At 43.0% G+C, this 25,194-nt stretch overlaps 1 long non-coding RNA gene across 1 annotated transcript in view; it reads right to left on the bottom strand.

Annotated features, from left to right (window-relative positions):
• Nucleotides 1-492: 492 nt before the first annotated feature.
• The window catches only part of LOC141100274 (uncharacterized), a 71,496-nt gene continuing 46,794 nt past the window's right edge, over nucleotides 493-25,194 (bottom strand). The window contains exon 3 of the long non-coding RNA XR_012234665.1: nucleotides 493-1,671. This is a non-coding gene — a long non-coding RNA (uncharacterized lncRNA). The remainder of the gene's footprint in view (nucleotides 1,672-25,194) is intronic.

The raw sequence follows: 25,194 nt of genomic DNA, 5'->3' as shown, positions 1-25,194 counted from the left end.
CTTTACTGACTATTTTATGAGTCCAGAAGGTGCTGTGCAGTGGCAAGACTCCTGTGTTGGTGTTGTGCAGCCTGACCAGCAGAGAAGGGTGGAAGAACATTGACCGACCCAAAAGAAGAACCCACGATCATTAACAAAATGTGGTTTTTTTTTCTCAAAAAAAGTTTAATCTATATTTTTCTGTAATAAAATTATGATTGTTAATTTCATGTGCTTTATGTTTTCTATTTAATAATTGTGGTTTGTTAGAACAAATTATAATGATTATTCTCCTTCCCACAGTCCAGTGCCCATATACCCATCATACATATCCTCCTTCCCACAGTCCAGCGCCCATATACCCATCATACATATCCTCCTTCCCATAGTCCAGTGCCCATATACCCATCATACATATCCTCTATCCCATAGTCCTGCGCTCATATACCCATGACACAGTCAGAGATAGAGCCCTTGTATAACCCCCTTATGCTAATGTATATAAAAACAAACTTAAATTTGAAAAGATAATTTTATTTTATAACCAATAAAAACATCATGACAAACTTTTTTTTTTTCAATATGAAAACATTGCAAACTTATGGCCAAATAAGTAAATTTTTGGACCACATAACAAGAAAGTTGCCTTGCTTCCAAAACGGTGATTAGTCTCCTGGTCTTGAAGCGGGCCTTGTGGTGGCAACGTCCAACTCGGCGTTGCAGACTTCAAAGATCTTCAACAAAACTTGCAATCTAATTTAAATACTGGTACTTCAGTCAATACAGAGGGAAGAGAAATGTCCAGCTCAACTGATTCCCTGAAGATCAATTTTTAATCACACAAATTGTTACATAGAGGATAAAATCTTCAGTGCAGTAAATAACAGAAACTGATATCTACGCGTTTCTTGAGACTAGGCTCACTTAATCATGATCTTTACGGAATCAGTTGAGCTGGACATTTCTCTTTTCTCTGGATGGTCAAATGCTTGGACGCAGCGGGTCAGTGCTCCTGAAGACATTGCAATGCAATCACGGATGAGCTGGAACTTTCTACTTCGGGCAATACCCAAAGGATGTCGCTGGATTGGAAGGGAAAGTGGCAGTTGGTGAGGGTCCCAGCCTTTGTTTACTTCCTGACTCAGAATGCTGGGAATAACTGCTGGCTTGTCTACTATACCCGTAGTCAGCTTCTCTTTGATGTTGTTGTGGTCTCGGACCGAAACTACAAAGGACCCACATCAAAATGTCTGGATAGGAAGAAATTGGAGCAGGGTCCTCCAAAGCTGTAAGTGCCGTATGCACCGTACTCATAAAAATTGACTGCCTATCTGGTGGCAGTGAACGAGCCTTGCTTGCAATAGTGAAGGCAAAAAATTCGAAATGATCCTCTGTAGTTGATTTTTGAATCAAATCCATAGTATCATTTGCGATTTTAACAGTTTTGTCATCATTTTTTTTTTTTTTTTTTTTTTTTACTTTTTTTTTTGCTTGGCTCTCCTGCCACCGGATAGGTAGCTCTTTCTCTCCTCTGTTACATCAGCTTTTGCTGAAACTGATGCTCCAACAGCTGCAGATGCAGATATGCCAGCAGCTGCTGAACATGTGGCACCAGCTCCAGAAGAATTTCCTGCTCCGTCTTCAGATTCATCATCACTAGGAGGCCCAGGAGGAAAAATGTTCCCATCAGTGCTGTGTGAAAAAAGAAAAAAATTATTAATTATTAGGGTATGTTTCCATGCTGCATAGGAGCAGTGCTTTGGATGCAGCAAAAAGCCCGCTCCATCCAAAGCGCTGCCCCCTTGTTTGTTCTCGTGGTGATAACGCATGTTATCATTGAATAGGGGGACTGTTGTGAGTTCATTCTCTGGTTCACCAGTTGTGAGTTCTCCTTCCAGACTCCCTCTGGTGGTAACAGGAGGTAGTGAGGCTGATTTGATCGGTGGAGATCTGCCACCTGAGAATGAGGATGACGATTGGACCTCAGGAGTCTCAGATTGGATTTAAGACAGCCGACGCCCTATTCAGTTGCTGGTGATTCCTTCTGGCTTGTCAGCTCTTGGTTTTCAGCTCTGTTCCAGTCATCTAAAGCTAAGTTTTTCTGCTAATGTTCACACTTGATTTTGTTGGTCTATTCAGTTTTTTGTGTGGTCAGCCAGCCCCGGCTGGGGGCTGTGCTGAACTTCCACTCTTATTTATCAGTATTTTGCCAATTTGCTTTTTGTCCCTTATTAGATTGGCCTCTTTTTGCGCTGTCTCAGAATATTTCAGAGTGCTGATATAGTGGGAGAAGTCTAGTGACTTCAGTGTTAATTTTGCTATCAGATGTGGTGGACATTATTTTTGCAGGTTGCAGACAGTGTCTTTCCTTTCCTTTCCTTTCTAGTTAGTTTGGGCCCCATCGTTTGCTCAGCCTATTTTCCTGCCTGTGTTTGTGCCTTCATCTTGTTTCACCGTCAATACATGTGTGGGGGCTATCTATTCCTTTGGTGTCTGCTCTGGGGCAGTTAGTTTTCCCCTTTTCATGCTTCAGGCTTATTTAGTCCTCCAGCTGTGATGAAGCGTCTAGGAACATCATAGGTACGCTCCACGGCTGCTGCTAGTTGTGTGGTAGGATCAGGGATCTGCAATCTGCATAGTTACCAACCTCTCTGGTTTTCTGTGACTTAGCTTGTTTTGCTTTTTTCTCCTCGGTGACCCATTCACAAGAGAATCACCAGCCATACTGCAGATTCTAGGGTACTCAAAAGCAGGAAAAAGTTGTTAAAAAAAAGTGTCAGAATTTTATATTTATACTTTTTCCTCTTTTTCTCTGGGGCCGTAGGAGGATTTTTTTTTTCTTTTTCCTAATGGAGATTAACCAATTGTCTGATCGTGTGGAGCGGCTGGCTGCTGAAGTGCAGGGAATTTCCACCTACCTCATTCAGTCACATGCTGCTGAACCTAAGATCCCTACTCCTGATGTGTTTTCTGGGGATTGGTCTAAATTTCTGAATTTTAAGAATAATTGTAAATTATTTCTGACCTTGAAGCCTAACTCATCGGGGAGCTCTGTGCAGCAGGTTAAAATTGTCATCTCCTTGCTGCGCAGCGATCCCCAGGATTGGGCTTTTTCTCTGACACCTGAAAATCCTATTCTGACTAATGTGGATGCGTTTTGATGAACTTAATGCTGTTAATCAAGCTGAGAGAACCCTGTTGGCATTAAACCAGGGTCAGGATTTTGTAGTTATACTGTCAAAAATTCCGAAAGTGGGCGGTCCTTACTACATGGAATGCATTGGCAGCTCTCTTTCGGAAGGGTTTATCAGAGACCGTAAAAGATGTTATGGTGGGATTTCCTGTTCCCTCTGGTCTGGATGATTCTATGTCATTAGCCATTCAAGTTGATCAGCGTTTACGTGAATGTAAAACTACACGGGAGGCGCTGCCACCTTTTGAACAAACGTCCGAACCTATGCAATGTGATGGGGTTTTGTCTAGGGCGCAACGTCAGGAGTTTAGAAGGCGTAATAAGCTGTGTTTTTTCTGTGGAGACGTCTCTCATACTATTTCTGCCTGCCCAAAACGAGAGAAACGTTTTGCACACACATTTGCTGTGGGCAGTGTACAACCTAAGTTTCTTTTGGCAATTACTCTGATCTGCTCCTTATCCACGTTTTCCACAAAGGCTTTTGTGGATTCAGGAGCAGTGTTGAATCTGATGGATTTGGACTTTGCTAAACGTTGTGGTTTTTCCATGACGCCTCTGCGGACGCCTATTCCTTTGAGGGGTATTGATGCTACTCCTCAGTTTTGGACCCTGGTGACAATGCGAGTTGCCCGAGACCACCAGGAAAATTGTAAATTTTTGGTGATGCATAATTTGCATGATACTATTCTGGGTTTTCCTTGGTTGCAAACTCATAATCCATCTGCCATCGAGAACAGTCCCATCAGCTAAGCTCCTGCAGTGTGTTACTGCGCATGCGCGAGAGTTTACCGGAGTTCGGTACTCTCGCTTTATGGCCCAGCTGCGTGGGAAAATTCTCACGCAGCTCTAGTGCCGTAAAGTGATAGCACGGAGCTGCAAAACTCCGGCAAACTTTGCGATACACTGACAGGAGCATAGCTATCGCCGAAAGAAGTGACAGATCGGCGTGGGACATTCATTTTGGATTTCTGCAGACCAGGGAGTATATTGTTGGTTTATTTTTTGGGATTTTTTTCTAGGGGACTGAGGGCTTCGGGGAATTAGGTGTATGTGGTGAGTATATACTTTATGTTGTATGCTGTATGTACTGTCTGTAATGTATGTTACATGTACTGTATGTCTATTGTATGTGTTGTATAATGTCCTATATGTGTTTGGTGTTTTACTCACAATTTTACTCAGTCGCCCGACAATGGGACTACTCTCCCAACATAATAACCTGGATGGGAGCAGCAGTCCCATACGGCGACTGAGAACAATTATGTCGCACTATCGTCGCATGGGGACAGACAGACGCACACAGACACAGAGAGACTGACACACACAGACAGACACACACACACATACATACCAGGTCAATCGAAGCCAGTCATCCATCCCCATGTGACAATAGCCCTCCATTTTGGCTCCAAGATGGTGACTTCCTTCCTGCACACTTACACACTCCGCCCACACACTTGACATCACTTCCCTCTGCAGCATTTTTAACACCCTAATCCGCAGCAAAACCGCAGATCTTTTTTACATCTGTGGTTTTGCTGTGAATTGGACAAAATCAATGGAAGTCAATGGCTGCAGAAACACTGCAGATCCGCAAAAAGAATTGACATGCTGCGGAAAATAAAACTCTTCGATTCTCCACGTTTTTTTCCGCAGAGTGTGCACAGCGTTTTTGAATTTTCCATTGATTCACATTGTGTGCACAACGCACTGCAGATTTGAGGCAATTCCGCGCGTCCAAAAACGCTGCGGAAACGCATCAAAAACTGCAACGTTTGTACATACCCTAAATTCTTCAATTTTGGGATAACTGGCTGATAGTATATGCCAGAATTGACAAATACTTTTATGTATTTTATACATAAATGGATGAAATGTATGTACAAATGGAACTCTATGCACTATTTTAGCTATGGGTCTATGTTGGGAGTACCTGCAATGACTAAGTAATGCCCTGTAGTAGCCTCTACTTAGAAATTTATTTTCTCTCACCCTTTCATTACTCCTTCCATGTTTCTGTAACTCTTTTTTTCATAATGTTTCTATATCTTAATACAACTCTAGAAAGAATGTTGTTTTATGAGCTGTAGCGATTTAAGGTTTTTTATCCTTCATGAAATTGGCAAGCTGTGACGCTGTTGACATGTGAGGTTCTTTGAACCACTAAATATTATTTCACATCGCAGAGTTCTCATGGCTAGTATTATTTAATAGAAGGATTCTGCTTTATTCTGACCTTATAATATTTTGTTATCTACGTTTTGTCTGATTTCATGTTTATTCATGTATTATTTTCAATAAAAAGACCATTGAAAAGAAAAGAAATTTATTTTCAATCTCGTCCAATCTATTTTTGGTCTGTGTATCCGAAACAATCCTGTTTATTCGGCAAAATTGAGACATGGGAATGGATTCCTTAGTGGCTCTTGGGTGGCAACTAAAACAAAACAATGATCGGTCTCTTTCACATACAAATCAATGTCCAGTGTTCCATCAGGTAATTTACCGTATATACTCGCGTATAATCTGAGATTTTCAGCCAATTTTTTGGGGCTGAAAGTCCCTCTCTCGGCTTATACGTGAGTCAGATACTGGGGGTCGGCGGGGGAGGCGGCATGAGGATGTCAGAGATCATACTCACCCCCTCCTGGCACGTCTCTGCAGCCCCACTGCTTCTCCCATGCCTTCCTTCAGCGGTCACGTGGTACCGCTCATTAAAGTCATGAATATGCGCATATTCATGACTTTAATTAGCGGTACCACGTGACCACTGAAGGAAGAGCTGCCAGAGATGCAGTGGCTGCAGAGACAGCGCCAGGAGGGGGTGAGTATATGCGATATTCACCTGTCCTTGGTCCATTGCTTAGCCCACTCTGTCCTCCGCGTCCTCTGTCAGTGACATTCAGGCAGCAGAGGGCGCGATGACGTACAGTTGTGGCCAAAAGTTTTGAAACCCCTACAATTCTGTCAGATAATACTCAGTTTCTTCCTGAAAATGATTGCAAACACAAATTCTTTGGTATTATTATCTTCATTTAATTTGTCTTAAATGAAAAACACAAAAGAGAATGAAGCAAAAAGCAAAATATTGATCATTTCACACAAAACTCCAAAAATGGGCCAGACAAAAGTATTGGCACCCTCAGCCTAATACTTGGTTGCACAACTTTTAGCCAAAATAACTGCGACCAACCGCTTCCGGTAACCATCAATGAGTTTCTTACAATGCTCTGCTGGAATTTTAGACCAGTCTTCTTTGGCAAACTGCTCCAGGTCCCTGATATTTGAAGGGTGCCTTCTCCAAACTATTTTTAGATCTCTCCACAGGTGTTCTATAGGATTCAGGTCTGGACTCATTGCTGGCCACCTTAGAAGTCTCCAGTGCTTTCTCTCAAACCATTTTGTAGTGCTTTTTGAAGTGTGTTTTGGGTCATTGTCCTGCTGGAAGACCCATGACTTCTGAGGGAGACCCAGCTTTCTCACACTGGGCCCTACATTATGCTGAAAAATTTGTTGGTAGTCTTCAGACTTCATTATGCCATGCACACGGTGAAGCAGTCCAGTGCCAGAGGCAGCAAAGCAACCCCAAAACATCAGGGAACCTCCGCCATGTTTGACTGTATGGACCGTTTTCTTTCCTTTGAATGCCTCTTTTTTTCTCCTGTAAACTCTATGTTGATGCCTTTGCCCAAAAAGCTCTACTTTTGTCTCATCTGACCAGAGAACATTCTTCCAAAACGTTTTAGGCTTTTTCAGGTAAGTTTTGGCAAACTCCAGCCTTGCTTTTTTATGTCTCGTGGTAAGAATTGGGGTCTTCCTGGGTCTCCTACCATACAGTCCCTTTTCATTCAGACGCTGACGGATAGTACGGGTTGACACTGTTGTACCCTCGGACTGCAGGGCAGCTTGAACTTGTTTGGATGTTAGTCGAGGTTCTTTATCCAACATCTGCACAATCTTGCGTTGAAATCTCTTGTCAATTTTTCTTTTCCGTCCACATCTAGGGAGGTTAGCCACAGTGCCATGGGCTTTAAACTTCTTCATGACACTGCGCACGGTAGACACAGGAACATTCAGGTCTTTGGAGATGGACTTGTAGCCTTGAGATTGCTCATGCTTCCTCACAATTTGGTTTCTCAAGTCCTCAGACAGTTCTTTGAGCATGGAGAAAAGAAAGAAGACCAATGTGGTATACATAAGGACACAGGACAGAGGTTGAGTCAACTTTAATCCATGTCAACTGGCTGCAAGTGTGATTTAGTTATTGCCAACACCTGTTAGGTGCCACAGGTAAGTTACAGGTGCTGTTAATTACACAAATTAGAGAAGCATCACATGATTTTTCGAACAATACTTTTGTCCACCCTCTTTTTTATGTTTGGTGTGGAATTATATCCAATTTGGCTTTAGGACAATTTTTTTGCATTTTTTCATTTAAGACAAATTAAATTAAGATAATAATACCAAAGAATTTGTGTTTGCAATCATTTTCAGGAAGAAACTGAGTATTATCTGACAGAATTGCAGGGGTGTCAATACTTTTGGCCACAACTGTAGCTAGTGCGCTCCCTCTGCTGCCTGAACGTTACTGACAGAGGACACGACAGACAGAGCAGTGCGCAGCGATGGACCGGGGACAGGTGAATATCGCAGGAGCCGGGGCCCTGAGCCGCCTGCTCAGGATACTGGCACCTGGCCCCCAGCGACGAGAGGTGAGTATGTCTTTTTTTATTTGCAGCAGCAGCATATGGGAGCATAACCTATGGAGCATCTTATGGGGGCATTATCTATGGAGCATTTTATGGGGTCATAACCTTTATGGAGCAGCATATGGGGCATATTATTCTACGAAGCATCTTATGGGGCCATTATTAATCTTTGTGCAGCATTATATGGGGCATATTTTGTATGGAGCATTTTATGGGGCCATCATGAACTGTATGGAACATTATATGGGGCTCCTGATTCAATATGGATATTCAAAAACATTTAACCTACTGATGTCTCAATTAATTTTACTTTTATTGGTATCTATTTTTATTTTTGAAATTTACCAGTAGCTGCTGCATTTTCCACCCTAGGCTTATACGTGAGTCAATAAGTTTTCCCAGTGTTTTTGTTGCAAAATTAGGGGGGGGGGGGTCGGTTTATATTTGGGTCGGCTTATACACAAGTATATACAGTAATGATGATAGTATCCAAAAAACTAACGGAGTTAGAATCATAATGTAAAGTAAATTGCAGCTCCGGCCATATCTGATTCACAATGAAAAGACAGGAGGGAGTCCAATGTGCCCTGACAAATGCAAAACAGTTCATCAATATATCGTTGCCATATTAAGGCGTTGTCTTGAAAATTGCAATTGGTGTAGCTATATTGTTCTTCTATATTTGTATTCCTTACTGTCTCTCCTCAGATTTTATTGTAGGAAATGCATTCCATAAGATTGTGTATATCTTTATGAATGTCTGTTCTTATGCCTTTTTATATTACTTATACCCAGTAGAAGTTTTTATCTACTAATCACATTGCCATATAGTCTTAATATTGTTTTCATTACCATAGGTTTGCAGGCTATTTTTTTAATTATCCACATAATATTGAATGGCGTGGATAAGAAATTACCTTATATTACTACTAAGTATCATCTGTTTCCCACCAATATGGCGCCTTGTGGCGACATCTTTATCATGTGCATCACTTCTTGTAATGTGTACACGTTGTATCACATGACCGCATGATAACCAGGAGCACAATTTACCTTACATCATTATGGAATGTCATTTGTTAACCACCAACATGGCGCTCAAGTGGCAACCACCTTTTTTCATGCGCGTCACATCCTGTCACATGCACATGTTGTATCACATGACCGGACGATAACCGGAAGTACATCTCTACCTAATCCAGCGTGAGTCTCTATTTAACCCGGCTGTGAAGCACATTGTACATCGCCTTCCCCAGCACGGTCTCTCTTATTACTACTGTTCTGCCTTCATACACATTGACACGGTGTGCACGCTAGCATACAGCATAAACCACCTTCTATCTTCCAAAATAAGCAGACCGTTCTCTGTAGTCTAACTTGTTTATTGGTGAAGAGTATAGAACATGCAGTAAAACTATAAATACAAACGACATGGGTAAGTATTGGGCAGATGATCACACAGCTAACACAATTACAGGAAGTATACAGTGTGATGCAAACTTCACATGGAATACAAAGGTGTCTAATTACATCTACTGAGCACTGGCTGCTGTACAGTTAATAACATCTCTGTAACACTGCATTGCAAGAAAAGATATTAACCTTACCAGATATGCTTTACCAGGATAACAAACTCAAGTAGGGGAGTTACAGGAGGACAAGTAAACAACGTGCGTCCTATGATATACACAGAAGAAAATGGCATCTCCCTCATCCCAGAATACATTGCTTCAATCCCATAATGCATCACTCTGTTAAAGACACAGGCTGTAAAGCCATTTAAGACACAGCTATAAATTCAGCCACCACTGGATGGTGCTAACAAACTAGCACATAGTACAAACATATTTGCCCTATTCAGAGGGCAGAACAACTACTGAAGGCTTCATCTGTGAGTGTTCTCTTTGCTGATTCCTTTTGCTGATTTACTATTAGATTTCAATTATCTTTCAGTTCATTGACTCTGTGACAGGTCTCTATTGTATTAATTCTACAGAGACCAGATGATTGATAGTAGTAATTACCATTACTTATTGTGGGCAGAACACTGCACGCTTGGCATCAACTGATGCCACTTCATTTTCCAGGTTTGGAGCCGTAAAGGCGTGCTTACAGTGATGCCAAACTTTACAAGACTTCTGACTGGTGGGTGATGTTGACTTGTAAGACTGAGCCACATGAATTAAACAAGCAATGGCACGAACAAGCGGGTTCCAGGTTGAAAACCTGCTGAAATTATGGGATTTGAGGTGATTGTGTGAAGTCACCGTACTTAGAGTGGATACCTGAGGGCCGATTTCTTCATCTGCATCTACCAGTTCAAAGGTGTCTGATTCATCACTGTAAGGAGTTGAACGGTATAAGAATGCAGGGCCCGTAAACCAGGTTGTGTCCTTAAGGTGTCTAGATTCAACAGATCTAGTTGCGTGGTCTGCAGGATTGTGGTGTGTTGACACATAGCGCCATTATTTAGGGCAAGTGGACCTCCTGATCCTTAGCACCCGATTGTTGATGTAAACATAAAAGCGTCGAGTTCTACTCAGACAGCAAGGTAGTGCTTGGGTACATTTGCAACGAAACGCAACGTCCTTGATTTCCTGGTCAATTTCTGTCGAGATAAGTTCAGCAAACTCTACTGCTAGCACAGCCACACAGAGTTCCAGTCTGGGTATTGTGTGCTCCTGGACTGGCGCTAGTTTTGTCAGGCTCATAACAAGCCTTACATGGCATTGTTCATTAATGTCAGTAGTTTTCAGATATGCTACTGCTGCAATCGCTTTGGTTGAGGCATGGTTGAAGATACAGAGCTTTTGCGTCTTGACTCCTGTTGATGGCACAGAAGCGTATGGTCATGCCATGTAAAGATCTGACAAGGTTTCTAAAGATTTCTTCCATCTTACCCACAAACCTCTCTTCTCCATAGGAAGCGGATCATCCCATTCGGACCTCTCTTGGGTGAAGTCTCTCAACATCATTTTACCTTGGATAGTTACAGGGGTTACAAATCCTAGAGGATGGTACAGGCTGTTTATCACGGACAGGACGCCTCTACGTGTGAAAGGTTTTTCTTCTTCCATGATCCGAAAGGTCAATGCATCTCTCTTCAAATCTCAGAGCAAACCAAGGCTCCGTTGCATGGGAAGAGAGTCTGTGTCTAAATCCAAATCTTATACATCAGTTAAGTAATCTTGAGAGGGAAAAGCTGCCATAATTTTTTGGCTGTTGGAATCAATTTTGTGCAGCCTCAAATTGGACAAAGCTAGCATTTCTTGTGTCCTTTTTAGGAGACTAACTGTCGATTCATCTGTGGGCATGGATTTCAAGCAGTCGTCCACGTAGAAATCCTTCTCCACAAACGATCTAACATCTGACCCATACTTTGCCTCGCCCTCTCTGGCTGAATGTCTAAGACCATAGATGGCGACAGCAGGAGAAGGGCCATTCCCGAAGATGTGTACTTTCATCCGATATTCCATGATGTCTTTGTAGGGGGTCATTATCGCGGTACCAGAAAAACCTCAAATAGTTTCTATATTCTTTAGTGACAAGGAAGCAATGAAACATCTGTTGTATGACAGCCATAAATGCCACTGCATCTTTGCGGAAGCAAAGAAGTACTCCTAGAAGTCTGTTGTGAGGTCTGGGCAAGACAAAAAGACATCGTTCAGCGAGACATCTTCAAATCAGGCACTTGAGTCAAATATTACTCTTATCTGACCAGGTTTCTTAGGATGATGCACGCCAAAATGGGTAGATGCCAACATTCCTCGGAATCTTGGAGTACAGGTGCAATTTCTGCCTGGCCATTCTGAAGTATTTTCTCCATGAAGGCAAAGAAGTGCTCTCTCATTTCAGGTGCCTTCTGAAATTTACAATTGAGGGAGACAAATCGACCGTAGACAGGTTCTCTGTTGGGTAAGCGTTACCTCTGGGGTTTAAACTGTAGAGGGGCCATCCAACTCTGACTCATCTCTTACCATCTCTCGATCCATGATGCCCAAAAACAGTCTGTCTTCTATAGACATTGCTACCTTCTTGTCTTCTCTTGTTCTGTGGAAAAATGTGCACCCTATGTGATCTTGGTCGCCGTCACATGTGTGGTCTTCACAGGAAGGAACAGCTAATGGACAAGGTAGAGGAGCATTGTGTGGCAACTCTTACCAGGCAGCTACTCTTACATGTCTGGAAGAGAGACAGACATCCATTTTCAAGAGTATTGGTAAGCATGCTGTCGACTAAGGCCGGCTTGTGTGCTTCTCCTAGGCAGATGACCCATCCAAGGTCGTGCCTCTGTGTGTATGGAGAGTTCCTGGAGCCATTTATACATTATCTAGCCTTGTGGACTTGTAGTATATCTCTTCCCAGGAGTAGAGCTATTGGGGTTTCTGGATCCATTTCAGGTATCAGGTGGGCTATACGCTTTAGATGGGGGTGATGCAGTGTCAGACTGAAGATCATTGGGCCCACCAGAGGATTTGATTCTGAGGGCCCACAATTCTCCCCCACTCAAGGTCTGCACTATGAACCCACCTGAAGAAGCAGCCAGGGCCCACCAGAGAATCTCTGGTGGGCCAGTCCAACTCTGGGGTGATGTGTCGCCACCTCCCGTGAAGGTATTTATGACCTATTGTCAGAAATCTGGTTGCACTCCAGGATGGTCGGTAGTGATAGGCAGGTTTGGCCATCTATGGACTCCACCTTGTATCCGGTTGCTTTTCTCCCTGCCGTCTCAACGGTACCTGAACACGTCCTCAGGGTGTAGGGAGAACCAGGGCCTACAATGCTGAAGTTGTCAAAGAATATGGACCTGGCTAGGGACCTGTTACTTTGGTCATCCAGGATTGTGTATATCTTGAGGGCTTTGTCCTTGTGGCCTGCAGGATAGACTTGGACAAGGCAGATTTTTGAACAGGACCTTCCTCCTGTGAGTTCCTTGCAGATCTCCATGCATTTAGAGATGACCTCACGGGTGTCTTCGTCGGTTTCCTTCTGCTTCTCATCGTGCTCCTCTGCTTGTGACAACACTAGTGGAGTTGATCCAGGGTGCATGGCTGTATTGTGATCCGTGCTGCTGCATTCTGCACATTTCACGCTAGCTTCACAGTTCCTGGCGAAGTGAGAGGTTGTGGCACAATATTTGAAGCAGATGTTGTTCTCTTTGAGGAAACCTTTGCGATCCTCTAAAGACTTCTCCATGAAGGCTCTGCATTTTAGTAGAGGATGTGGTTTCTTGTGTAGAGGACAATGTTTACTGACATCCTGAGGCTTGCTCTCGTCCGGAGGAGATTTATTCACATTGTGAGGAGGGCCTGTGGAAACAATGTTAGTTTTGTGGACTGCCACGGGTGTCCTACTGGGTTTGACACTGGGGCAGTGGAACACGACAGAGTAAAGTCAAAACTAGGGTCATTTCTAATCGTAGATTGTTTGGTGACAAAATCAACAAATACAGTGAAAGGAGGGAATGATACATTATGATTTTGTTTATACTCTAAACCACATGTAATCCACTTTTCTTGTAGGTTGTAAGGAAGTTTCTGTACTATCGGATTAAAACCCCTAGCGATGTCTAAGTATGCCAATCCGGGCAAATCTCCTTCCTCCTGGGCAACCTGTAATTCAATCAATAAATCCCTCTGATCTCTAAGCTTTTGATAAGCTTTAGGTCCTATCTTAGGAAAATCATCAATCCTTTTATATAAACCATTCTCTATGACTTCTACTGTCCCATAGCATTCATCAAGTCTTTCCCACACTTTACGTAGACCTGTGCTGGGATGCTTTACGTTAATGTCGTTTGGCAAAGGATGATCTTGCATTGGCTGCTTCGGCCTCAGCACGAGCGACAGCAGCAAGCTCTGCTATTGACGACCTGCCTGAACTTGCTCGTGACCTTGTTTTGATTGAGGAAGCACTGTTTCGAGACATTGTGCGCTTAGCTGCGTATTGCTGAGTATACTGGCGGGAAACTGAGTCTATGCGTGGCGGGAAAGATGAAGCACTTTATGGCGGGCTGCACTCTCGGTACTTGACTGTATGGCGGCTGCGGCAGTATCCGCAGGCAGTGCGGTGTGGGTGCAAGCGGTTCCTTAAGTCGTATTTACTATCGCAGGTGTCTAGCATCTGTTATACTGTTCTGCCTTGATACACGTTGACACAGTGTGCACTCTAGCATACAGCATAAACCACCTTCTATCTTCCAAACTAAGCAGACCGTTCTCTGTAGTCTAACCTGTTTATTGGTGAAGAGTATAAAACATGCGGTAAAACTATAAAGAATACAAACGACATGGGTAAGTATTGGGCAGATGATCACACAGCTAACACAATTACAGGAATCATACAGTGTGATGCAAACTTCACATGGAATACACAGGTGTCTAATTACATCTACTGAGCACTGGCTGCTGTACAGTTAATAACATCTCTGTAACACTGCATTGCAAGAAAAGATATTAACCTTACCAGACATGCTTTACCAGGACAACGAACTCAAGTAGGGGAGTTACAGGAGGACAAGTAAACAACGTGCGTCCTATGATATACACAGATGAAAATGGTTCAATCCCATAATGCATCACTCTGTTAAAGACACAGGCTGTAAAGCTATTTAAGACACAGCTATAAATTCACCACTAGTTGGTGCTAACAAACCAGCACATAATACAAACATATTTGCCCTATTCAGAGGGCAGAACAACTACTGTAGGCTTCATCTGTGAGTGTTCTCTTTGCTGATTCCTTTTGCTGATTTACTATTAGATTTCAATTATCTTTCAGTTCATTGACTCTGTGCCAGGTCTCTATTGTATTAATTCTACAGAGACCAGATGATTGATAGTAGTAATTACCATTACTTATTGTGTTTTCATTTTTTTTCCAGCCTTTCACTGGTCTACAAAAAAAAAAAAAAAAAATTTTCTGGCATGTACTTTAAGAACAGTTTTAGACTAATTTGAGGGTGCTGAATTCAAATCTGATCTTATAATTTCTTTATCACATCACGTTTTTGCACTATAGGTATATAGCCCATTTTCATGAATTCCATGAAAAATATTAGTAGTGTATGAAAAGTGCCGGTTTATACGGTTCACTAAGGTAAATTTAGTTTTCATTTAGTCTCCCAATAAATGTGAGAATATCTTTGTTTACTTTGAACATAATTCACATTTGTTATGATAAAAAAGTAAAACAGTCAAAGCTCTCAATCACAGTGGAGAATGCTTTAACTATATATGTTCAACTTTTCCTGGTCTTAGTGAAGAGAAGAAAAAGGCTGGAATATTTGATGGACCTCAAATAAGAACACTTATGAGAGACCCAAATTTTATCACATCAATGAATGAGACAGAAGAAAGAGCTTGGAATGCATTTTGTAATGTGGTGCAGAATTTTTTAGGGAATAAGAAAGCAGACAACTATGAAGAGATTGTGGAAGAGCTACTAATGAGTCTGCGAAATCTTGGATGTAGAATGAGTATCAAGATTCACTATTTACACAGCCATTTGGACTTTTTCCCCCCCCCCCCGAGAACCTTGGGGATGTGAGCGAGGAACAAGGGGAGCGTTTTCACCAGGACATTAAAACAATGGAAGAACGGTATCAACGCCGGTGGGACTCACATATGATGGCTGACTATTGCTGGAGCTTGATGAGAGACAACCCAGAAGCTGTAGATCACAGGTCAGCCAAGAAAAGAAAGTTCAAATAACTGCCATTTGCCATTCATCTGTGTGCCATATATATTTGTTTTTATATTTTGTAGTTTAATTCTGTAAGTATATTTCATTTGCTATACATAGACTTTGTAATCTTTGTTATTCCTTGATTAAAAATATACAACATGTAGTACCGAAAATCATGTGTTTTTATCATAAAACGTTCGAAAGGAGTAATTTTCATCAAAAATTGAAAATATCTCGAAATCCTGATGTGATAGCCAAAAACGGAGTTCATATTCGTAATCAGCAGCCAAAATTGACTTAAAATATGTTTTAAAACCTTTTGCCAGAAAAATTGCGTTCACCATAATTATTCACATTTGAGGCACCATCTGGTAATGTGACTCTTTTACTCTATTTAAATTGCTGTTACCTTTAGTAACCTCTCCAATCTTTATTACACTTATTGCTGTGATATTCGCTTGATTGGATGATCTGGAGTCATGTTCATGTTTATTCTTTGCTACTTTATTATGATACTTTGAATATTTATTTTTTCAGGTCCGACATGTATAATATCCAATTTTCATTATCTTTATTTTTTTTATATTTTCTTTTTTTCCCCCATTTATTATGAACCAATGTATAACGGTCTATACGTGTGTGGTAGTTATGTTTGGTTATCTGTTGTATTTTAGTTCTGAGGAAGACCAACAACTTTTTTTATGTGGATCCTTCTGTTTTTGCTTTAGGTGCAATAAATATATTATTTCAGCATTGAAGGAGTGCCATGTTCTATTTTCCTCTTCTATATGGGACCACCCTATAAGAGTGCCACATCAGCCTGATACGGACTATTTTCTTAGATAGTGTGCCTGAACAACACTTCTATACCTAACAATTTTAAAGTGGAAATCTGGCCTTCTGATTTGCCACTGACACACAGTCTTAGCACAAACAATATGGAGTAGCTCATGTCCCCTCCAGGCTAACACTAAACACTATACTAACAATATATTAGTATTAGATGGGTTGGCATGATAGCCGGGGTCTGCAGGAGACCCATGTGGCTGTCATTGCCGGATTGCTATGAGCGCCGCCCAGCATTTCTGCTTAAGCCCTGCTCTGTGTAGCACAAGTGATCAGATGATCACAGCTTCTAGTCTCCCATGAAGAAGCAAGTGTAAAGTAAAAAAAAGTTTTTAAAAATATTTAAAAAATATACAAGTTTAAATCGCTACATTCAAAATAAAACAATTCAAAAAAACATATATTTGGTATCGCCGCGTTCAGAATCGCCCGATTTATCAATATCTAAACATAAATTAATCCGACTGGTAAAAGGCGTAACGAGAAAAAAGTAAACAAGCCAGAATTACTTGTTTTGGTCACCTCATCATTGTATTAACCCCTTTCTGACATCTGACGTACTATCCCGTCCATGGGACCCGAGCCCATATGCCCATGGACGGGATAGTACGTCATAGCGATCAGCGACGCTCACGGGGGGAGCGCCGCTGATCGCAGCCGGGTGTCAGCTGATTATCACAGATGACACCTGGCACTATGTGTCAGGGGCGGTCACGGACTGCCCCTGACACATTAACCCCTGGCACACTGCGATCAAACACAGTGTACCGGGGTTTAGGGAAGCATCGGCAAGGAGGGGGCTCCCTCCGTGCTTCCCTGAGACGCCCACAGCAGTGCGATGTGCAGCTTTGCTGTGGGGGCCTCCTTCCCTGCAGGTCTCCAGATTCAATATGGCGGCAGGGACCTTCGGGGGCCTGCAGGGAGCCGGCTTCCTCACTGCCTGCAGAGTGCAGGCATGAGGAAGCCTTGTGCAGCGATCTGTGATGTGTCAGATCAGCGATCTCACACATGACAGTGATGTCCCCCCTAGGACAGTGTAATAAAGTAAAAAAAAAGTGTAAAAATAATTTATAATAAAAAAAAAATAAAAAATAAAAAAAAAAAATCGCTAAATAAATAAAAAAATAAAAAATATTCCCTAATAAATTCATTTTTTGGAAATAAAAAAAAAAAAACAATAAAAGTACATATATTTAGTATCGCCATATTTAGTATAGCCGCATCCGTAACGACCCGCCCTATAAAACTGTCCCATTAGTTAATCCCGTTAGCGAACCCCTTAAAAAATAAAAATAAAAAGCAAAGCAAAAAATAATGCTTTATTATCATACTGCCGAACAAAAAGTGCAATAACGCGCGATCAAAAAGACAGATGTAAATAACTATGGTACTGCTGAAAACGTCATCTTGTCCCGCAAAAAACGAGCTGCCACACAGCATCATCAGCAAAAAAGTAAAAAAGTTATAGCTCGCAGAATAAAGCGATGCAAAAAAGCCGGATTACTTACCGGTAATGCTCTTTTAATGAGTCCACGACAGCACCCACTGGAGGTATCGGATCCGCCCATTTGGAACAGGAAACCCTACAGGAAAGATAAAAGGGGCGGTCCGCCTTTCCTCCTCAGTTTTACGTTTCAGAGTACCAGAAGGACCGCCAAGGATTAGGCAATGTTCTCTTATTTTAACATCTTTCTTATCCATTATTTGGTTAATATACTTTAACTATTGATATCCTTAGGGGGGGAAGTGAGCGGGTGCTGTCGTGGACTCATTAAAAGAGCATTACCGGTAAGTAATCCGGCTTTTTACTCTTCGCCACGACAGCACCCACTGGAGAGATTCCAGAGACCATCACCTGGGTGGGACCACCGTGCCAAGGATAGTCCTGCCAAAGCTTAAGTCAGAGGTTGATGAAAGATCAAGTCTGTAGTGGTTATAGAAGGTAGAAGGGGATGACCAAACTGCCGCCTTACATATAGTTTCAATCGGAACATCTCCCTTTTCCGCCCAAGAGGTTGCCATTGCCCTGGTGGAATGCGCCCTGATGTTCCCTGGAGGATCTTCGTTTTTTGCGGAGTAGGCTAAACGAATGGCCTCTCTGATCCACCGGGAAATGGTGCTCTTCGTGACTCCATACCCCTTCTTACAGCCCTGAAATGAAACAAATAGGGCCCTACTCTGCCTCCAACTGTTGGACCTCTCAATACATTTTAGGACAGTTCTTTTGACGTCCAGAGTATGGAACTTCTGCTCTTCCGGAGTAGAGGGATTTTTATAGAAGGTTGGCAGGAGTATCTCCTGAGATCTATGGTATTTTGTTGCCACTTTTGGCAGGTAGGCAGGGTCTGGTTTTAATACCAATCTGTCTTGGTATTCTTGGAAAAAAGGTGGATCTATTGACAAGGCCTGGATATCCCCCACTCTTCTAGCTGAGGTCAGTGATACTAAGAGGGCCATTTTAAGTGCTAAGTATTTGAAGGGTATTGTGTCGATCGGCTCAAAGGGGTCTACCGTTAGGGCGTCTAAGACCAGATTTAGATCCCATGTAGGGACGGAGGGTATGTGGATTGGAGCTATTCGTTCACATGCTGTAATGAAACGAGTTATCCACTTGTTGCCTGCTATATTATGGCCATATAGTGCTCCTAATGCCGATATTTGTACTCTCAGTGTATTTACTGCTAAGCCTAAGTCTTTCCCCTTCTGCAGAAGTTCCGAGATTGGGATTATCGGAACTTCTGCTGTATGAGGTACTGTATGGAATTGAAGAAATTTTTTCCATATTCTAGTGTAAATTTGGGTTGTGGACTGTTTTCTACTTTGTAGTAGTGTAGTAATTAAGGACTCCGAGAATCCTCTTGTCCTCAATAACTGCCTCTCAAATTCCACGCCGTCAAGTGCAAGCTGAGCACTTGAGGGTGGAAAAAGGGGCCTTGGGAGAGTAGATTGGCAGTCGGAAGGATCCAAGGATCTGTTACTGACATAATCTGCAGCCACGAAAACCACGGTCTTTTTGGCCAGAACGGTGCTATTAAGATTATTCTTGCTTTGTCGTCTCTGATCTTCCGAATTACTTGAGGTAGGAGGATCAATGGAGGGAACGCATACGCCAGGTTGAAATTCCATGGAGCTAGAAAGGCGTCCAGTATGTCTGGGTGATCTGACAGAGACAGGGAGGCAAATGTTTTTATCTGCCTGTTCTCCTTTGTGGCGAAAAGGTCCACCTCGGGTTGTCCCCATGAGGCTACTATGTCCCTGAAGACCTTCCGATTGAGGCACCACTCTCCTTGTCGTAGAGTGTGTCGGCTTAGGAAGTCTGCCTTTTGATTGCTCTCGCCTCTGATATGAAGGGCCGAGAGGGACAAAAAATAGTTTTCTGCTAAGTTTAAAATTCTTGCCGCTGAAGACATCAGAGTCTCTGATCGAGTTCCTCCTTGTCTGTTTATATATGCCACTGTGGTGGTGTTGTCCGATAGGATCCTTACATGCTTCTGTTGGAGCTGCGGAAGGAAGTTGTATAGAGCATAGAACACTGCAGTCAGTTCTTTTAAATTAGATGAGTAATCGCATTCCTCTTTACTCCACCTTCCCTGATGAAACCCATTCTCCATGTGGGCTCCCCAGCCCTGCGGACTGGCATCGGTGGTTACGATACAGGATGGAACTATAACCCATGGAACTCCTGAACATAAATGGTCATCGTCTAACCACCACTCTAGGGAAGTCAAGACTTCTTGTGACAGGGTTATTTTGCTCTGCAAATGACCACTATGTCGCTTATCCTCTTGGAGGATCTGGTGTAGTAGCGTACGGACATGGTACTGGGCCCACCGGACTGCCGGGGTGCAAGAATTTAGTGATCCTAATAGTGACATTGCTCCTCTCAAGGATACACGTGGTTTATCTATAGCTGCTTGTATTTTTTGTTTTGTGAGGGTGATTTTTACCTGAGGTAGTAGACATCTCTGGGTCAAGGAATCTAGTTGAAATCCTAGAAATGTCTGGAGAGATTGCGGATCGAGTCTGGACTTTTGGATATTGATGATCCAGCCAAGACTCTGAAAAGAGGAGATTGCGTCAGTCACGCGTTCAGTACATTGTTTGACTGAATTCCCAATTATTAGGAAGTCGTCTAGATATGGCACAATTAGTGTGTCCTTTTGGCGAAGGTAGGCCATCACTTCTGCCATCACCTTGGTAAATATTCTTGGTGCCGTGGAAAGCCCGAAGGGCATTGCCGCGTATTGGAAATGACGAATCCTTCCCTCGACTTCCACTGCGACTCTTAGGTATTTCTGGAATCTGTTGTGTATAGGGAGATGATAATAAGCATCTTTTAAATCAATCCCTGCCATTACGCAATTTGGGAAAAGAAGCTTTATAGTGGATCTAATTGATTCCATTTTGAAATTATAATTTTTTATAAATGAATTTAGCTTCTTTAAATTAATAATGGTTCTAAACGTACCGTCTGGTTTAGACACCAAAAACAGGGGAGAGTAAAAGCCTCTACCCTGTTGTTCCTCAGGGACGTCAACTAAAACTTTTTTAGCTAGTAGGACTCGAATCTCGTCTTCGAGAGCCTTTTGCTGAAGTGAGGAATTAAGGCGAGTTATAACAAAGAACTCATAGGGGATCCGAAGGAATTCAATCTTTATTCCTTCCTTGATTATGTTCAAAATCCATGGGTTTAACGTAATTTGTTCCCACTTGGTAAAAAAAAATTTTAATCTACCCCCAACTGGTGGGTCTAAACTCTTAATTTTTATCTCTCCTATATGTTGGCCCTCTGAAGATGGTACCCTTCTGCTTTTCGTCTTTCGTGGCCCATCTACTCGTTCTGTCCGATTGTCTTCTTCTCCCGAATGGCCGTCTCTTAAAGGTTTTCCTATAAAACGGAATGGGAGAATCACTGAAGGCCTTTTTCCTTTCTTTTGCCTTGGCGAGAATTTCGTCTAAGGCTTTTCCAAAGAGGAACTCACCCTCGCATGGGGTTGCACTAATTTTGGATTTTGATTGTGCATCCCCTTTCCAGCTCTTTATCCACAGCGCGCGTCTGGCGTTATTCACCAGGGCTGCCGACCTCGCTGCCAGTCTTAGGGTGTCCGCTGAAGCGTCTGCCATAAAGGCAGCTGCACCTCTTATCAACGGGATGGCTGCACGCAGTTTCTCCCTTGACACTCTTTGCTCAATCTGCTGGTCTAATTGATCTAGCCATACCAGCATTGATCTAGCAGTACATGTGCTGGCTATTGCGGGTTTGAATACCCCGGTGGTGGATTCCCAGGACCTTTTGAGCGAAGATTCAGCCTTTCGGTCTAATGGGTCTGCTAACAATCAATCCTGCGTCCTCGACCGGGATCGAGGTCTGTTTGGAAGTGGAGGATATGACGGCATCCACCTTTGGTACTTTAGTCCATTTTAATAGATCTTCATCAGTGAACGGGTATTTCCGTTTTGAAGCTGATGGGAGAAAGCCCCTCTGGTTGTGTTTTTCCCACTCTCTTTTGATGAGGTCCTTAATTGCCGGTATCACCGAAAATGATCTCCTCTTTTTCTCTGCCAATCCCGCAAACATAATGTCCTGCGCGGTTTGGGCTCCCCTTTCCTCTTCACACCCCATAGTATTTCTAACCGCTTTTACAAGGTTATCTACGCTGTCCAGTGGAAAACATGCGCGTCCTTCCATCTCCGAGGATGACGATGAGGACGTGGATGCGGAGCCTGAGTTTAACTCCTGTTCTTCCTCTGACTCTGAACTAACAATGACCTGTTTCTTATGACTGGACTCTGCGGGAGTGCTGGCGCGGTTGATGGCTTGTATTTCCTCCCTAATTATGGCTCGGATATCTTTGGAAGATATCGTCGACCCCTGCCTGGTCTCTTTCATGCATTGTTTGCAGAGTTTTTTGGGGTAGGAGTCAGGGAGAGGATCTGAACATAATGCGCATTCTTTATGTTTAGTTTTTTCTTTTTTCTTTGACTGAAGTGAGAGGTCAAAGGTAAAGAGAGGGGGGGGAGGGAGGAGGTTAGCTTAATAGGTAGAGTATATACTTTGCACACTCACCCAGTGAAGCTTAATACCGGGTCGGATGGCTGAGACGGTCTGGATTGGGTTTCTGCTGCCTCGCTCCTGCGGGCAGTCTCTGTCCTGGCGCTGCGGTCCCTGGTGGAGTTGCCCCCAGCTGAATCCCCTGCTGGGGTCTGCGACTCTGCGGGGGACGACATGGTTCCAACGATGTAGCGCTGCAGCGCTGTTTTATCTTTATTCTTGTCGTGCCCCCGGAAGTCGCCCTGTCACAGGGCGCATGCGCCGCGTCATCGCCATCCTACCCCGGAAGTTCAACCATTACTTCCGGGGTATAGGAGCGTCGGGCGCTGGCCGGCTCCCGCGCCACCGCTACTCACACGCGCGGCTCGCGCGCTCATGGCCTCACCTCCACGCTATATCCCCACCGATGAGGGGGGGATCCCTCGGATGCCGGACCGGCCCGGCCCGCTCCCTGGTAAGACCGGGCGGCCCTCCCCGGACCCGGTCATTACCACTATGCCACCAGACGAGGGGGGAGCCGTCAAACGGAATCTCCCCCGACGCTGCTTCCGGACCGCAGCCCCTGCCGTTCCCGAGGAGACCGCACAGGCGGATGCATGGCCCAGGTAAGATCCTGCAGGATCCTGCTCCATTTGGAACAGGAAACCAAAACTGAGAAGGAAAGGCGGACCGCCCCTTTTATCTTTCCTGTAGGGTTTCCTGTTCCAAATGGGCGGATCCGATACCTCCAGTGGGTGCTGTCGTGGCGAAGAGTAAAATAATTATTTTTTATATAAAATTGTTTTCATTGCATAAAAGCACCAAAGCATAAGAAAAAGACATAAATGATGTATTGCTGTAATCGTACTGACCCGAAGAACAAAACCACCTTATCAATTTTACCGCAGGCGGAACGGTGTAAACGCATCCCCCAAAAGAAATTCTTGAAATGCTGGATTTTGTTCATTCTGTGTCCCAAAAATCAGAATAAAAAGCGATCAAAAAATGTCACGTGCCTGAAAATGGTACCAATAAAAAAGTCAACTCGTCCCGCAAAAAATAAGACCTCACATGACTCTGTGGGTCAAAATATGGAAAAATTATAGCTCTCAAAATGTGTTGATGCAAAAACTATTTTGCAATAAAAAGCGTCTTTTAGCGTGCGACAGCTGCCAAACATAAAAACCGCCATAAATAGTAAATCAAACCCCCCGTTATCACCCCCTTAGTTAGGGAAAAATAATAAAATTTTTTAAAAAAGTATTTATTTCCATTTTCCCATTAGGGCTAGGGTTGAGATTAGAGTTAGGGGTGTGTTGGGGTTAGGGTTGGAGTTAGAATTGGGGGGTTTCCACTGTTTGGGCACATCAGGTGCTCTCCAAACGCAACATGGCGTCTGATCTCAATTCCAGCCAATTCTGCGTTGAAAAAGTCAAATGGTGCTCCTTCCCTTCCAAGCTCTGCCATGCGCCCAAACAGTGTTTTCCCCCCACATATGGGGTATCAGCCTATTCAGGACAACTTGCAAAACAACTTTTGGGGTCCAATTTCTCCTGTTACCCTTAGGAAAATAAAAAATTGGGGGCAAAAATATAATTTTCGTGGAAAAAAATATGATTTTTTTTTATTTACACGCCCGGGCGTTATAAACTTCTGTGAAGCACTTGGGCGTTCAAAGTGCTCACCACACATCTAGGTAAGTTCCGTGGGGGGTCTAGTTTCCAAAATGGGGTCACTTGTGGGGAGTTTCCACTGTTTAGGCACATCAGGGGCTCTCCAAAGGCAACATGACACCCGCAGACCATTCCATCAAAGTCTGCATTCCAAAACGTCACTACTTCCCTTCCGAGCCCCAACATGTGCCCATACAGTAGTTTTCTCCCACATATGGGGTATCAGCGTACTCAAGACAAATTGGACAACAACTTTTGGGGTCCAATTTCTCCTGTTACCCTTGGGAAAATAAAAAAATTGGGGACTAAAAGATCACGTTTGTGGAAAAAATATGATTTTTTTATTTTCACGCCCGGGCGTTATAAACTTCTGTGAAGCCCTTGGGGGTTCAAAGTGCTCACCACACATCTAGATAAGTTCCTTGGGGGGTCTAGTTTCCAAAATGGTGTCATTTGTGGGGGCTTTCCACTGTTTAGGCACATCAGGGGCTTTCCAAGCGCGGGATGGCATCCAATCCCAATTCCAGCCAAAAAGTCAAATGGTGCTGCTTCCCTTCCAAGATCTGCCATGCGCCCAAATAGTGGTTTACCCCCATATGCAGAGTATCAGCATTGCAAAAATGAGAAATCGCTGGTCAACTTTTAACCCTTATAACTTCCTAACAAAAAAACATTTTGGTTCCAAAATTGTGCTGATGTAAAGTAATCATATGTGAAATATTACTTAAGTTTTTTGTGTGTCATATCTCTGTGATTTAAGGGCATAAAAATTCAAAGTTGGAAAATCGCGAAATTTTCAAAATTTTCGCCAAATTTCTGTTTTTTTCACAAATAAACGCAAGTTATATGAATGAAATTTTACCAATAACACGAAGTACAATATGTCACGAGAAAACAATGTCAGAATCAGTGGGATCCATGGAAGCGTTTCAGAGTTATTACCTCAAAGGGACAGTGGTCAGAATTGCAAAAAATTGGCCCGGTCATGAACGTGCAAACCACCCTTGGGGGTAAAGCGGTTAAAATGCAATAATGGGTGATAAAAACTGTATTTACACCAAAATGATGTCAACAAAA

This window comes from Dendrobates tinctorius, unplaced genomic scaffold (genome assembly GCF_039654945.1).
Source record: "Dendrobates tinctorius isolate UK_male_01 unplaced genomic scaffold, ASM3965494v1 ptg000011l, whole genome shotgun sequence".
NCBI lineage: Eukaryota > Metazoa > Chordata > Amphibia > Anura > Dendrobatidae > Dendrobates > Dendrobates tinctorius.
This window is presented reverse-complemented; position numbering and strand designations above follow the sequence as displayed.